This window comes from Lipophrys pholis (genome assembly GCF_963383615.2).
Source record: "Lipophrys pholis genome assembly, chromosome: 8".
Lineage (NCBI taxonomy): Eukaryota > Metazoa > Chordata > Actinopteri > Blenniiformes > Blenniidae > Lipophrys > Lipophrys pholis.
Window position 1 is genome coordinate 5743328 of NC_137630.1, and position 17396 is coordinate 5760723.

The following is a 17396-nucleotide window of genomic DNA, read 5'->3' on the forward strand; positions in this document are numbered from 1 at the left end:
TCGCGTTTACACGACAGCGTTTAGAAAACAATGTGAAGTTTACACGGAAACGGCAGAAACACCGAAAACAATGCAGTTAGCATGCTGTGCCACTGGTTGGTGCTGTTGTTTGCTTTTGTAATGAAACCAGACACACATTCGCACGGAGACCAATGCGCTGTCAACATCAGCAATGGTCGTACACGAACATTCGTATGGACGGATGAACCAGTTGGATCGTAAAAAACCAGAAAACCACCAAGAAGAATCTGGAGTGAGAGTCACGACGCGACGGAAGAGACGTTGTTGTTACCGTCCTTCTACTGAGCATGTGCAGAAGAACTGCGTACGCTGGCCGTGGTGAGCATGCGCAGCAGCAGCGTCTCAGTAAAGTTACATTTCCCACGTTTACATGGAGACAGAGTCGGAACCTTTGTTCTAAAAGTTCCTCTTTGGGGGCAGTTTTCAAAGCGTTGCGTTTTCAGTGGCTCCGAGCGTCGTTGTCGTGTAAACAAACACCCAAAACGCTACAAAGGTTTGTGTGAACAGAGATCAGCTCCAAGTGTTCCTGCTCCAGAAGAACAGGTTCCTGTTCCTTCAGATGGAGTTCGGCGGTGTTGGAACACTTGAATGTGCCAAGTTGTATTTTCCAAATATCAGAAAGAAAGAGAGCAGTACCTATCGGAGAACGTTGTGATTTTGAGGTTTATTGAAGACTCCCACTGCTCTCACACCTTCATCCAGGCACCCTGATGATGTAACACGCTCTTGGGTTTGAAAGATGGATAGAAAGAGCGAGGTGGAGCAGAGAAGGATAGAATTGAAAAAAAGAAAGCTCTGGAAACAGATGCAACAAAATGTGCTCAGATTGGGAACTTGTTCATTAAAACCAGCCTCACAGTTAGAAACAGATGACGATGGAACGGGTGAGATGTTTAACTTTGCCTCCAAACCTCTGTGCAATTTGATAATCAAGTCCATGAATTCTGTGGCGTCGTGCCAAATAACATAACATTCTATAATTTCAATAATAGTATGATGCAACGCCACATAACTGGGAAACTTTGTCTTTTGGTTCCTCAGAAACCAGATCCAGCAGCACCGAGCAGGACGGACTGATCTCAGGATAGATCATATTATTATATTCTATATAATGAAGAGTAGGATGGAGACCTGCTCCATATGAGAAATGTCCTGAGATTCTAGATGATTCAGCTCTACATTAATGAAACTGAGATAAACTTTGTAAAAAGGGGAGATTTGTGCTGAGAAGTTAGATCATTTTAAAAAGTGATTTAGTGTCGGAAGCAGAGCCAGTGGTGATGAGGGGACTGATCCCGTCACTATGGGAGGAACAGCTGAGCTGCTGGAACAGCGTGTGAACAATCAAGCAGTACTTCTACTATATCAGACGTTTCTCAACAGTACATTTCATTAAAAACAGACTCAGGAGCCGTTTGACCAGAAGAAACTTGAGGCATTCATGCTCATGAGCACTGAGGAAGGAATCCTCATGTCTGTGGACAAAGATATTGTCATAAACAAAGTGGCAGAGACCAGTGCACTGCTCAGGGTTTATTCATGTTCCAGGGTCGGTCATGTTTCTTTGAAAAACATATGATAGTGTTTTAAGAAAGTAAATTTTTTATTTCTATATTATGGATCTAATATTTTATGTTTTTGTTTCATTTTTAAGGTTCGGATATCTGTTAACACTTATTTGAAATATAGATTCTGAAATCATAAAAAAAAATATGTATTGTATAATGTTGGTGCACTTGTGTTGAACTAAGTCTTCATTATGAAGTAACCCTCACTTGCAATGAAATGGAAATATTTTCAAAGAATACACTGAATTACAAGGCTTTACAGAACAGCGCTACGGACTTCACATGTAAGATTAGAATTACATGATTTTAATAGGTTGTGATCTGAGGTATGAAACTCCAGGACTGAAAATGAGTCCCGCTCCGGCCCTGCCTTCATCCAACAGTCTCCGGTCGTGATCGATGAAAGCGTTGCTTAGCTTTTAAAACCGTGTAGTTTCTGTCCCCGGACCGCATCGAGCAGCCCGATTGGCTGAACCCGAGCAACGTGGGAGGCAGTTTCTCACCGAGTATTTTCTAACTGAGTAGTCACGCCTAGTTTTGCTTACTCCTGTGAATGTGTTGTTAAATTAATCCACTTTGGTGGTGTTTAAAAATATACGACGACAAGAAGAAGACACAAACTGCCTCTGGCTCTTCATTACTCACTGTTTACACCTCGTCTTTCTCTGTCATTTGTGGGAGTCATTAACTTAAGTGCGCGCGCACACACACACACACACACACACACACACACACACACACACACACACACACACACACACACACACACACACACACACACACGCACGCACGCACGCACGCACGCACGCACACACACACACACACACACACACACACACACACACACACACACACACACACTGAGGGTGAAAGGAAAAGGCCAAGAGACAGACAAAGTTTGGTCTGGGTGCCACTTTGGATGACCATCATCCGTGGCGACCGCCCCAATGCTCCCGCTAACACTACCTAGTGTGGGCAAACCCTCGGATGTGGCGGGGTGATGGGGGGTGGGGGGGCAGACTCGTGGAATGGGGTCAGCTCTGCCAAAAGGTATCGCGTCGCCCTCGTCTCTGTCCGCTGTGACTCTGCGTCCTCTCGCCTGTCACTCACACTGATCCACAGACGGAACAGCGGACTTTTCCTCCATCTTCTCCTCAAATCTGCGCGAACATGAGCCGCCTGGAGCCATTGTGCCACTTCGAAGGGGAGTTGTAAATAAGTCCCACAGTCCCCCCCCCCCCCCCCCCCCCCCCCTTTCCCCGTGTCCTCTTCTCTACCACCGCGGTCCAGAGATGCCCTTCGTCTTCACTCCCTGCTGGAGTCAAAACCCACTCCCACACTGACGCTGTCACTTCCCTTGCCCCAGACTTGTCGCACCTTCTCCCCACACTTGACCCTTCTCTCTATTCACAACCCCCCCCCCCCTCCCCCCTTCCTCTTTCTCCAGCTCTCCATCTCTATCTGTCTACACCCCCTCCCTCCCTCCCTCTCTCTCTCTCTCTCTCTCTCTCTCTCTCTCTCTCTCTCTCTCTCTCACTCTGCGCTCCCTCAGCAGCAGCAGCAGCGGCGGCGGTGGCGGCAGCAGCAGCAGCAGCAGCAGCAGCAGCAGCAGCATCAGCAGGCTGGGTAAATATGCACCCTGAGTAAATACAGGCAGCACTTCACAAACAAGGCCTGATTACAATGACAAAGGCTGCCACACTTTAGGGAGGAGCTTGGAGCAATTTGGAGGCTGCAGGGGCCATTGAGCGAGTGGCATACTTAATGGGCTTTGTGTGCCAGAAGAAAAGGGTCTGAGCTTCTGGGCCCAGCTGTCACTACGGAAAATATCAGACTGACACAGCACCCCACGCTCTCTGGCTTGCTCTCTTTTCTTCTATCACCCCCCCCGACCCCTCCTCTCCCCCTTTCTTCTCTCTTCTCGACTCTCTCCACTCTTTTTTTCTGTAGTTAGTGAGCACAAAAAAGTGAAAGCTGTTGGAGGAAAAAAAAAGAAAAAGGAGGGGGCGACTAAATGAGAGCTCCCTCTCTCTTGATCTCTCTCTCTCTCTCTCCTGCACACACAAGAGGAATAAAGCAAGTATGCTCTCTCTCTCTCTCTCTCTCTCTCTCTCTCACACACACACACACACACACACACACACACACACACACACACACACACGCACGCACGCACGCACGCACGCACGCACGCACGCACGCACGCACGCACGCACACACAAATAAAATGCACAGTAGGCTGACTCTGCAGCAATTATTCAAACCCTAAACCCAGAGGGATAAATGACATTATTACATTTCACTACTTAATTACGTATGTGGATAGTTACTAAGCGTTAGCCATCATGCATGCATAATGCAGTAAGATATAGTCACTTCGCTTCATAAAGCACCCTTTCATCACCAGATGTATGGCAGAGGAGAAACAAATTAACACATGTGCTCTGTGCAGAAAAGTGTTCCCACCACCAGTGGGGAAGGAAAAACAGTCCACATATACGATTGTCAGGCGCCACGATGCAAAGCTAACGCCGATATTCAGACTATTCAATCCATCCTGAACAACAGGTCCGACACTGGGCGCTTATGGAAGATCTAACAGTGTAAACTTGTTGAAGAAACAACATGGCGCTCTATTTGTTGGTGTCTGGTGTTGTCTGCATTTCAGTTCTTCTTATTGTGAGTCATGCAAAATTCCTTCAAGACGCACCTACTAACCCACTAACATCCAGATTATAGAGCATCCAGGGCAATAAAATTAAATAAAACAAAAGATTTCAGAGCATCTTCTTCCCCTGATTTCAGCTGAACTTAATGAAATGATCCGAGGCTGACCCACACAGAACGATTCACATCCTTAAACAGGCCAAATTCAAATAGGCAATGCAAATGAAAGCAAAACTTACTCTCCAAAGTAAAGAATGACTTTTTTATGTTCCAGGAATGAGTGAAGTAGCTTTTGGAAAAGAATTATAATCAGATACAAAGTCTTATAAGATACTTACAAAACAATTTTAATTGTTATCAGTTGAAAGAGCCCACCAAAAGGAAAGCACTAGTTCAATTTCAAAGTAAGTATTTACCTTTAATATTCCACTAACTACAAAAGTAACTCCACAACATTTTGAAGAAGTAACTAGTAACTGTAACCTCGGTCGAATCTTTAGTCACTTGGACAACATGATTCGACTGTCAACTCTAGTTACTGTATGAAGAATGAAGACCGACTGGACCAAAACAACGGTAGTTATCAGGCTGACGCTGGGAGGAATTACAGCCACGTTTCCCGGATAACAGAGACACTGGAAGTGTGAAGCAACAAAATAATAGATCTTTATTTCATCCGGTGAACCACAGAAGTTAGATGTTTGGTTTTCTTCAGAGAGAACCTTTTCTAGACCAACTAGTAAAAGGTAGATATGAATTATATACGTACTTCAAAGTTGGAAACTCAGAGCAACATGTGTTCAAACTTACTTGAAAAGTGAATGAAAATGATGATGATTAATAAAAATATTATTATTAATAATAATAATAATAATAATTTTAATTATAATACAACACAACACAACACGACACGACACAACAATAATATAATATAATATAATATAATATAATATAATATAATATAATATAATATAATATAATATAATATAATATAATATAATATAATATAATAACTTTATTATCAATACAAAACTAGCAAATGATGCAACAATAAGTTCAGTTCAAGCAACTTTGATTTTGGAATTTGTTCTACTTGGAACACTCTTTTTTTGGAACACAGTTGTTTTTATTGTTAAAATTTGCTGTGGAAGCTGAGAAACTGTTTTGGACAGTCTATACAGGTACATGAAAAAAACACAAGAGTTAAAATATGTTAAAGGCGTCATATCATCCAGCTTTTCAACACTGTCACATGCGTCTCATTGGTCCAAAAACATTGTATTCAAAGTTTATTACCCCAAATCCACCTTTCTCTGGATTTTCCTCCATTTGAATATTGGATCAGAGAAGCTGCATTCAGAATCTGCTGTGTCTGCGTGAGCTGGACTGGCTCCGCCCACACATGCCCATCTTGGGAACAGGAGGAAGTACTTCCTCTCATGGTGCCATGTGCCAGGGCAGAGCTGCCTGATTGTGGGAGGAGTCTATCAAGGGCCTACCTTGATTGGGATTGGCTAAACCCCCGATGACACTACATAGGGTTTGATTTCTGATTGGCTGGGTGGAGCAACACATTTTTTAAAACCTGAAACAAGCCAGGGAGCGAGAGGACAGACTTTCTTCACTTCTGGGGCGTCATTACAGGTATGGGGACGATTATAACTGTTGGAAAACCTTTAGAAAGTGAATTTTGCATAATATGACCCCTTTAACAAATAACCGCTGATTGTGTTTCAGATCTTATTTGAGATCATTTTGAGGATTGAGGCTCATATTTCTTCATGGAATAATGTTAAATGTGTACGAGCGTAGGGAAACAGCCATATTTGCACATTCCTATGTTTTTAATTTGCCATCACAGTTTTGCGATGGTCAAAATGTCCAATGTTCATTAACTCATACATTAAAAAAACAAAACTACAAGAGTAAGGATTAAGTTTTCAGCTAAAAAAAAAAGAAGTTCAGCCTTTCTCTTTTTATATTTTTGATTTTAGGAAAAGCAACAGTAGAACAAGCATAAAGCTGTGAGCTCAGCTCTGCCCCCTACAGGGAGACCCAGGTACTGACTGAGTAACTTCATTGCTATTATTCATTTCTGACTCACAAGATTACATATTTTATCAGCACACAAACAAACAAACAAACAAACATTGGTTTTATATAGCACTTTTTCTTGGCACGCCGACATTTTACGTTGCATTATTCATTCACTGCTTGATGGTGGTAAACTGCGTAAGTAGCCACGGCTGCCCTCGGGCAGACTGACAGAAGCGAGGCTGCCAATCTGCACCATCGGCCCCTCCGACCACCACCAACCACTCACTCTCATGTGTCTACGTACTCTGCATTGGTGTTAATCCGTGAGTTTGAATCTGAAGTGAGGCTCAGCTTTAGCTGCCTCAGCTGATTTCTCCAGAAAACACACCAATTCAGCAACTTTAAGAGAAAAACAATGATTAGAATCATTCAGAATGTATAAGTATAGCGTATATAACTATGAGTAGCTTATTTAATAAATGTGATTATTCTTTGTTTTGTACTTCTCAGGATGATAAGTGAGGCTCGGCCTCCCCTGAGCACATGTAACTGCACTAAATCAAGAAAAAGCTTGTCAATAAAACTTAAAGAATTTAGGCCATGGTGTGATTCTGTCTGCCTCGTCTTTCCTGCTTTAACTCATTGCTTTTCAAAAAGGTTGATAGATTTAAAAAAAAAAAAAATCTTAAAACAGACATTTTAGAAGGAATGTGTGTCAGTCTAATAAAGACAACCTGAAGAAGATCAGATCATTTTCAGTGTAAAAGTGTAACGGCTTGTGAAGGGATTTGTGATTTTTGTTGACTTTACATCCCAACAGCCTCGAACAGAAACAGTCCGGCATTCAATGGAAAACTGGGTTGTGGAGTTCGGGGATGTGAGGATGAATACTACGCAGTTTAAGTTGTGTAAACGGAGCTCATCCTCCCACGCGTCAGAAAACCACTGCGCTAAGTTTTTATTCCGATACGAAGGCTTTCTTTTTACGTCTTTCAATGCATTAATGCAATCAGGTTAGCAGCTGCTTCGGTGAAAAAAGATTGGAGGTGGATGACTGTCAGGCCTCACCAGGCAAAAATAACTCTTAACATTGAGTGGATTTCCTGCAGTGCCAAACGACAGTTTATTTTCTGGAAATGATTTTTCTCCAGTGATAATGGGCTTGGCTGCAAAACAAAGACTTTGGAAGATCCTCTGAAGCAGCTCTCTGGTTACGCTCTCTGATTCCTTGTACGGCTCCAGATCCAACTGTATTACACCAGCTCTGTGACTTATGGCACTGTAACGCCGAGGCATAAAGCACACGCCCACGCACACACACACACACACGCACGCACGCACGCACACACACACACACGCACACACATGCAAGCGTGGTGCTGTGCAGCGCTGCATTATTGAAACACAGCACAAAGCCAGAGTTGGATGTTGTTTCACCTAATCTCTTTGATACCACTGTGGTGCTGCTAAGCTCCAGAAAATCAGCTTAGCAGATGTCCTAAAGTGTAGGTGGCTTGTTTCATGAGGCAAGGGAAGAAAATGCTACAAGAAGAAGAAGAAGAAGAAGAAGGAGAAGGAGAAGAAGGAGAAGAGTAGAAGGGAGGGTGGGGGCAGGGCCACCAGATTTGGAACAGGCCCCAATGAGTTCAACTAAATCTCCTTTTTACTTGTGTCTGCCAGGCGCTGTTGTTCAAGCTAGAAGGAGTTTTTTTTTTTTTCCTTCTTCTTCTTCTTCCCCCTCTTTTCACCCATCAGCCTCTCATTCTCACGTCCTCCCCCGGCTGCTCGCCTCTCAATCCTCACTGAAGGTTTCCAAAGCCGAACAAGTTGTTGTACTTCTGAAAATGACGCTTGTAAAAACAAGTGCCGCTCCGCTTTCAAGACCGAACCTGCACTCTGCAGTCAGCTGATTAAACTGAGACACGCACACACACACACACACACACACACACACACACACACACACACACACACACACACACACACACACACACACGCACACGCACACCCACACACACACAATGTGCCATGTATTATCAGCACAAGTGAGACATCTGTATGCAAATGTCATTATGGTGTTGGGAAGCAGGCCGGGGAAAGGAGGGGGGGGGGGGGGGGGGGGGGGTGCTGTGAGTGATGTTATGATAGTGAAGGAGGGTCTGAAGAAGGTCGGGCTCCAAAGGGGTGCGTGTGTCAAGAGCTAGTTCATATATGTATGGTATCCATAGTAACCAACTAACCCAACTGGAGATGGCTCGCTGATGCTGTCATCATTAATCTGCTCCCCCAGCCTTGCGCCGCATTTCTCCTACACCCTCGCGCAGCTCATTTGGCGGCGCAACGCAGAACCCCGCAAACAATCGCAGTTTAGACGAAGTAAATATGACACACAATGCTTCACCAACATACTTCACTCCCATGGCGAGGAGAAAAATGTTAATAACCTGAGCTGTTAAGCAGCGCGTTGCATTCATGGCCTCTGAAGTATGTGGGAAATGTCGCTGCTTCCTGCAGCGAGTGGATGCATGTGAAGGCATCTCCTCGCTGAGGTTTCTTGTGCGACTGTCAGGTATGTGGCACACTTCAGTTTAAAGCCTCCCTCTGTGTGTGGCAGCGCTCAAATACCAATGCACATAGTATATCAGAAAAGAAAGCTGGATGGAAGATACGTATGTCTATTTTAACCCCGGTTTCTTCGGGTGTCTTCCAAACTAAAAATGACAATTTAAAGAAAAGAAACACCTTTTGAGAAGTTCCCAAAGTTCCACCTTCTATTATTTCAGTGATATAAAGGGTTAACGAGTGCTGTTCGCGTCACAGAACCTCAGAGGAGCTTCCCATTTGTTCTTGGATCGTTGCTTTTTGCGTCTCCCTAAACATCTTGCTTTCTGCTGTCATAAATTCAGCGAGAAAACTAAAGAGAAGATCTGACATGTTTATTTTCAGTTTTTGTTTGGAGACTCATCTTTGTTTGATTGTTGATTTATTGTTTGAAATTCTTCTTTTGTTTGTTCTGATTGTTGGTAGCTCTGCGTTTGTTTGTTTGTTATGGCTTCATTCTGAATCTCAGTGTGTGTGTGTGTGTGTGTGTGTGTGTGTGTGTGTGTGTGTGTGTGTGTGTGTGTGTGTGTGTGTGTGTGTGTGTGTGTGTGTGTGTGTGTGTGTGTGTGTGTGTGTGTGTGTGTCTACAAAAACAGAAGGCCACTTTAAGGAATTCATGGGTAATTAAACTTGATCTCTGTGTGGTCTTTTCAAACGGAAGGCTGACCGTCTTCTGTAATTTGACACCAGCTTCACAATCTTTCTAGCTATTGGAGCCATTCTAACATTAACCACGTTTAACCTTTTATTGCACAAAAATGTGGTTTTGTGTTGAAAATACTGTCTTTCTGGGCTTCAGTTCATCTCAGCGTCGTGATAAAATTCTCAAACGGGATTGTTTGAAATAACTGGCAGACAAATAATCATTTAAACATCCGGTCCATAAAGAATAACAACACATAAACACATCATTTTTTATTTTATTTTTTAAAGTCAAATGATGAGTTTTATATAATCTAAGTGAAGATTCGGCCTGGATTCAAACCCACAACCTCTTGGTAATCCACTCTCACTCCAATTACAGACACGCCCTGTCATCATGACTTTATAATTCAAGTTTGTCTGCATTTCATTTGTCACATTATGTAATTATCCATTAACTGAAACCTTCAGTTTAATGTCTTTGAGTTTTCTCAAAATAAATCTTTTTATCTAGTACCGAGTACCTTTTCATCACAGTGACTCAGAAAGCCTGTTAAAGGTGATAAATGTGTGTTTTGGCATTAGATACACGACTGAGTATCAATATAAGTGAATATACAGTCTCTATGTGGAGACGCAGTGTAAAAACATCAAACATGGTGTCAAAAGGCCCAAACACATAGTTTTTGAGTATTACGAGAGTTTCATCATTTTAATGAACTGATCATCTTTGGTTTTAGAGTTTTAGAGTGCAGCACTGTGGAAAAGACAAAGTGTGGTCACATCAAACTGTGAGTCAAGCGACTGTATTACTATTTTTCTCTTTGCTGAACTTTGAGCGAGGCGATGTACTTCAAACTGTCATCTTTTATTTTAAGTGCTTTTAAATAAACTGCAATTCCAAACAGCTTTTTTAAATGTATTTTTTTTTTTTTTTAAAAAACATGATCAATCCATAAAGTCTGTCTTTAAATTCTCACATGACTTGAACAACATTTGGCTTCTCGTGTTAAAGCCTCGTTCAGCAGGAGAATTCAAACTGAAGGAGTGTGAAGCGCTGCACCGCCGCAGTTTCCAGTCTGACCGAGGGAAGCGCCGCTCTGTTTGGATAAGACTTTGAGCACGCGCCAGGCAGCATGTCGGGCAGATTGACGCCAACGATAACTTCCCATGTTGCAGTTTTCCAGCTCCACGTTTTGGATTTGCTCAAAGCCGCGTCATCAGGAGCAAGACAGGCGGGCAAGTGACAGGCAGGCGATGAAATGTATTAATAATCTCAGTATATTCTCTAAATGGGATAACATGTATACAAACTGTCATTATATTCACGACAGGTCCTAGTTAACTTTTCCCCTCAAAGTGGTGAGTATGTTGGTTTTAGATCACACAGATTAACGTACAATGTGGAATGTGATTTACATCGACTTTAACTTTGACTTCAACTGGGAATCACGTGTTTCCTTGATAAAACATGTATATTGGTGTTGGACCTCAGGAAAAACCTGAAACTCTGGAGTCTGAAAGTGACGAGTTTTTTGTTTGGGCTCTTTGTTCACACGAGGGCGTTGCACCCCAGAACAGGATATTTTGATTGTGCTCCTGTGTTGTCGTCAGCATAGTTCGCCGCGGCTAACGGTTAGCAGCTGCTAGCGGCTAACATGACTAGTATAAATGTTGAACCCCATGTGATTGACAAATGACCCTGTATCATCCGGCGGGGATGTTTGTGGACGCAATGGTTGCTTTTTTTTGTTTACTTTTTTTATTCATGTGAGAAAAGCACTGCTATGCTATCGCTATGCTATCGCTATGCACTTGCCATGATTGCCAGTTCCTGTCAATAAACATGCGCATAACATATATCAGAGGGAGCTCAATATTAGATTTTTTTTTAACCTGATATATATATATATATATATATATATATATATATATATATATATATATATATATATATATATATATTTGAAGAATTGATTTAAAGACAATTTAAAGGAGACTGGAGACGTGACCTACCAGGCGACAAGTCTTTTAGCACATTTTTAAAGATCAGGTGTAAATCAGGTTCTTCAGCAGAGATCTGCTGTTATTGTGGTGGTGTGGCTCCACACGGCTTTTATTTGTAGTTTTCTGTGTTGTTCCTTCCTCGGGAATCTCTTCTGTTGCTTTTCTTTTCCCCACAGTTTGGACATCATTTCTTCTTCCTCTTCTTTAGGCCACATTAAGATTCTCACTCCGTGGAGAACGTAAACAACAGTGCATGAACCCAAAAACCTCATTTGATTGGAGGCAATGTCTATTCTGACGTGAAACTCCAAGGCCCCGTTTACACGACACAGAATTCGAGTGTATCCGCAAAACTTTCTTCACTTTTGGGGGGTCCGTTTACACGACACCAGTGTGCGGATGCACTGTATACGCAAAGTTTTTAATCCGGCTCCCAAGGTGGAAAGATTATTTCACAGTGCTAATCCCTCCTGCAGAGACTGACGGAGGCTACAGAGCCTGTGACTGCACATGCACATCTCTCCCCCTCCCTCCTGCTCATTCAGTTGTAAACAAACATGGCGGCCGTATAGTGGTACGACCCGCGGTCCATATTCTAGTTTTATCGTCCAGATCAGTAGTTTAATAGTTGAGACTCTCCCTGATAGCATCCGATGTGTCATCAGTCCATGCGGCTGTCGGGTTCTCTCCATTTTCTTCACGTTTATAGTGTTTTGTTCTCTGCACACGTCTGTGTAGTTTCATATCAAAATTAAGCAACAGCGCCCTCCAGTGGCCCGGCATACTAACTACATCGTTGTCTCTGTGTCCGCTGCTGCAGTGTAAACACACTTTTTAGCTGATTAGGTGTTGTCACATGAAACGTTGTCGTGTAAACAGGGCCCAAATCTCCAGGTTCAATCACAGTAAATCATAGTGAACCTTCATTTCTTTATTGTTCAAAATGTAAATCTTCCTGAGACTCAGTTCAAAGGAAGATTCACTCAATGAAGCCTGAGTTGAGTGTTCAGCTGATTTGACTTTTGACTTTTACAAAGCCATTTCAAAGCGTTTATGTGTTCACAGTCTTTAGATGATGTATGGAAACTGTTAAGTGGATATTTTTCATAGACGTGTACATGGAGCTGGATTTACTGCAAAGGTCCAATACAGGATGTTCAGTTGGATAGTAAATTAAATTTAAAGTACAAGAACAGTGCTTGAAGAAATCTTTGGAATGGAGTAACATCTTATGAAACACACACGCACACGCACACGCACACGCACACGCACACGCACGCACACACACACACACACACACACACACACACACACACACACACACACACACACACACACACACACACACACACACACACACACACACAAACAGAACATCAGCCTGACGTTGTCCAAAGAAAAACTGATTCCAGACTGAAGTGCTGAAGCTACATTAAGGAAGAACGCAGAACCACGTGTTACATTCCAACAGTAGAACATCGTCCGTGCTACGGAACGACGTGGAAAAACTAGAATCCACCTTTTGGAGTCGAAACCTGAAGAGATTGAAACATCTGGCAGAAATTCCTCTGTGGAGCCGAAAAGAAGCTTCTGGAAGATCTCGACTCGGGTTATTTCTGCCAAAGGACGTTCAAGCTGGTGATAAATTTACTTGAACGTTTAATGGAGGGAGGATATATTGCAATACTTGGTGCATTTTGTGGGTGATTTCCTGAGAATTACACAAAAAGCGACATCATGTGTAAAAAGGAGTTTTGATATGAGGGATTGTTCGTGCTGTAGACTCGACATGGTGGCTTTGTCTCTGAGCCCATGAGGTGGGTTTCACTGTTTGGACATGTTGGCTCAGGAATTTCAAAAAGATATCAGAAAATATATTAAAATGTATACTAATTATGCCAAAGAAAAAAAATATCCCCAAAAAGTAGGAGACTGTTCAGACAGCCAGACGCTCAAATCTGAGGCGCAACGCAGAAAACAACTTCTCATGAGGTCCACAAATAAAAGTGGTGTTGAGGCCAGCTGAGGAAACGCCTCCCAGCAGATCCCTGGATCATCTTTAATGATGATAAAACATTCACAGTCATTACCTATGCAGATGTTTGCAGAGGTTACTAAATTGTATATCAACTACCTCAAGTCAAAAGTGGATAGTGTGTGTTATTCTGCGTGTGTGTCAACTCCATCATCAGTACATCCTGATAGGAGATCAGATTAGGCGAGTCTGTATAACATCATATCACCAGTACTTCAAGTAAATTGTGTTGGTGCCGATAAAATCACATTTATCCCCCATTCATGAAGTAAAACCAGGAAACCAAAGCACTCACATGCTTTTCTGTCAACATTGTGTAAATGAACTCAGAGGGACTCGGTAGTGTTGAACACTTCCACAGATCTATAACCATTTTGTGTGTAATGGTCTAAAAATAGTGTGTGAACTCTTTTACCCAACATGGAAGTCGTTAATGTCCGATTTTCCCGGCAGCAGAACATGAATCCTCATAACGGTTATGGCAATTGCTCTAGTAGCGCTGATATGTGGGCAAAGATTCCGAATTCCGATCATGAAGGAAGATCAGCTTCCAGACGAAAACACACAAAGCTGATAGTTTGTTGGGGGAAGTGATGGAAAGTTATGGTGAGCGTTTGCTTCTGTGGCCCGTTTGAACTGACGCGTGACTTCTGCTGCTCGCAATGTTTGCAGGGACGAAGAAGAAGCCCCTTGCTCATGGGCCTTATGTTATGACACCCCAGATCTCAAGGGTTCCAGCAGTGGACAGAAATGATGCACGCCGACACACACGTATTCTTGTTTTTATTTTTTTTGATACCTCAGTTTCACATTTCCATCTCGCCAAGCCCTCGGAGAATCAGTGATCATCATAGGTGTCTTTTTTTTTTTTTTTTGTATCTTAGTTATCGCCGTCCGTCCCTGATGGAAAATTGTTGCACTGTATTGTTGCTTACTCTATATAATGATAATAACAACAACAATAATAACAACAATAATAATGGATTTGATTTGAATAGCGTAAAGACACTTTACATCATCATATTATAAAATCACCTTCCCTTGATGATCCGGTTATTGAGAAGCTGCATGTCGGGTCCGGTCCTCCTCTTGTTCTCCATCCATTTCTCCTCCTTGGCCGTCCAGGTCTCCTTGCCTCGTTTTCAGCTGCTCCTCTTTCTGCTGGACCGTCTCCTCCTTCACCTGAATCTCGCTCTGCAGTTGTTCCAGAGCTTGAAACTCCTTCTTCCAGTCGGCCTCCATGACGTGCATCTGGGCCTTTTCGTTGTACTCGGAAATGGTCGGCTGCTTCAGCTCTCTCTTATTCGAGGAGCGTCAGTTGTTCCTGCTACGCCTCATGCAGAGCTGAGACTTGTGAAGCAAACTGCTTCTCTCGCTTGGCCCGGCGGTCCTCCCACTCCTTGAGGGAATGTGTTAGAGAAATCTTGTTTTGTCTCATAAAGAAGGATGTGTAATTTTGCAGTCTGTGTTCAAGGATGACCTCTGGCAGCACTGCTGGAACCTCTGTGCTACTCTTGGTATCGTTCAATTCAGACTCAAAACAATTCAGCCTTTAAGAAGAAACTGTCTGACTTCAGAGTGAGACAAACTGCTGGACAATCATGCAAAGGTTGTGCTGTGACTTTCTCTCTTCTTGCAAGGACAATGTAAGAAAAGTGTCTTACACACTCTGATTCCTGTGTATTCTGTGAGGTTTTTACGAGGAAATTCTCCTGACGGAATCCTTCGCATGAAGCCTCATGGCGGTGGGTTGCCTGATGAGATGCTCGACTGTCCTCCCATGGCTGTTTTGGAGAGCTACTTGAGCTGCGGCGTACAGTGGCCACCGCTTTTCTCCTGTTCAGCCTTGGTGTTCTCCAAGAGGGTGTCTAACGTTGTGACCTCCTCATTCTTCTTGCTCACTTCAACTCGGAGGTTTGTGACGCACGTCAGGTGCAGAGCATCCGCCATTTTGAAAAAAGAAACCTGCTCTTTGAGGCTGTTGAACTTGATTCAAGCCGTTTCAGCTTCACTGGAGACGTTGCTTCAGGTCCTGGAGCTCCTGCTGCATCCCCCTCCGGAGCCGGTCCTTCTCCTGGGGCTCAGTGTCCTTTTTGCTGCTTTTCACACTCTAAAGCAGTCGCCTGTTTCCTCCAAACCTCCTCCTCCTGAGGCGATGGCGCAACTCGCTGTCCTCTGCGAGCGTCTCCACACTGCAGGTGGAACAAGGCCTGACGCAGGTCCTGGACTCGCTCTGATTCTCTGCTGCTAACTTCTCGTAGGCGGCTCTGCATTTCGGCTCTACTTTGCTTGTTGCTTCAAACCTGATGACTGTTTTTCTTCTTCTTGCTTCTGTTACAACAAAGCAAGAGTGTCTTAAAAAAAAAAAAAAAAATGCACTTTTGATACTGGAATGGTTCAAACTGGTCCGACTGCAGGAGCCGAAGCGAGTCAAAAAATGCAAAAAATTCCCAGAATCAGCATTCACACCATCAAATATCAATAATTGCCTGGATGAAAATCGCCCAACGTTAGTGTTCTAAGGTTAAAGAATACTAAACCGGTGACTTCTGCGTCAGCAGGTGCTACGTCCTTCTCGTCACAGTTGTCTTCACAAGTTGAGATACTTGTGCATAACAAATTGTCACAAGCACAGAAAAGCGGTTCCAACCTGTAGTTTACAGTTGATGTGAAGACAAGAGAATGATTTTTACAGACTCAGTTCATTTTCAATTGTCAATTGGCTTCTTCTTGTTTGTTGAAGGGAGCGTACGGTGGAGTAGTGATGAAGCTCCCATCAACCACCGTCTTTATTTTCTCAACGTCTGAGAGAGACGGAGAGACGAGGGTTTTAACGCTCAACAGCCTCAAACGTCAAGTCTCATGTCAAGAGAAAGTCCGAGAGCAGAGAGAACAATAAGAGAACCGGGCAAATCAACAAAGCAAGTAAACAAAGAGTAAACGTACCGCAGTTCAGCACATTGATTATAACCAGGCACTTTCATGAGACTCATGTGGAAGCAAGGTTTTCTAGCTGCTGCTAATATTTGCCTGAAAGTTTTATTTACCCTCAAAATGAGGAAAACGCAGCGGCGGGTTGTTGATGTATGTCTCTAACACGTTGTCAGGACCTTGCTGAATGAAACTGGTCATTACACTCAGACACCCACGTATTTCCAGCATTTATATTTCATGAAAGAAACCCGGGTTTGATATCGTCTCGTGGTCAATGAAGCTCCAGAAGATTCCCGAGGCGAGATCCCGTTTCGTTCACTGGATCTCAGTTCGCACTATAAAAACAATCAACGATCAGTTTCACAACATTTCAGACTTTTCTCGTGACTTGAAGACTCTTTCTTTGAGAACGTCAGGCTTATCGTTCAGGCTGAATTGGTCAACTGTTGATATTTTCACTTGCGCTGCGGCGACTCCCAGAAATCCTTGAGGTAGGTTTCCCAAGATGACGTCAGTTCAGTGAAACAGAAACACAGTTTGATGTCTACAAATTGGTGACGGTCACGTTTTCATGTATTGGTTGAGTCTCTGTGCAGAAGTGAGACCTTTCATGGGAAGTCTATTTTAAAGAGTTTTTTCTGGTCGAGTAACTTTAAAATCTAAAAAATACCCCCCCCCCCCCCAAAAAAAAGCTAAATTCACGTGCAAGTCTGATTTTGGCAACATGGACAATCAAAGACTTTGTGGACCACCGGGCTGTTACAGATTACTGAGAAGTCGAGTAGCTTCTCAGAACTCCTCAAAAATTCCCACTTTTGTAAAGGGAAGTTTCCATTTCTTTCCTGTCAGAAGTGGGACACTTCTGGATCAATGCTCTGACTCGT

General features: G+C 43.1%; 1 protein-coding gene across 1 annotated transcript in view; it reads right to left on the minus strand.

Moving 5' to 3' along the window:
• myt1b (myelin transcription factor 1b) overlaps positions 1-17396 on the minus strand; it is a gene marked incomplete at both ends in the record, with an annotated part of 165801 nt that overhangs the window by 55339 nt on the left and 93066 nt on the right. The gene's annotated exons all lie outside the window — the stretch shown is intronic.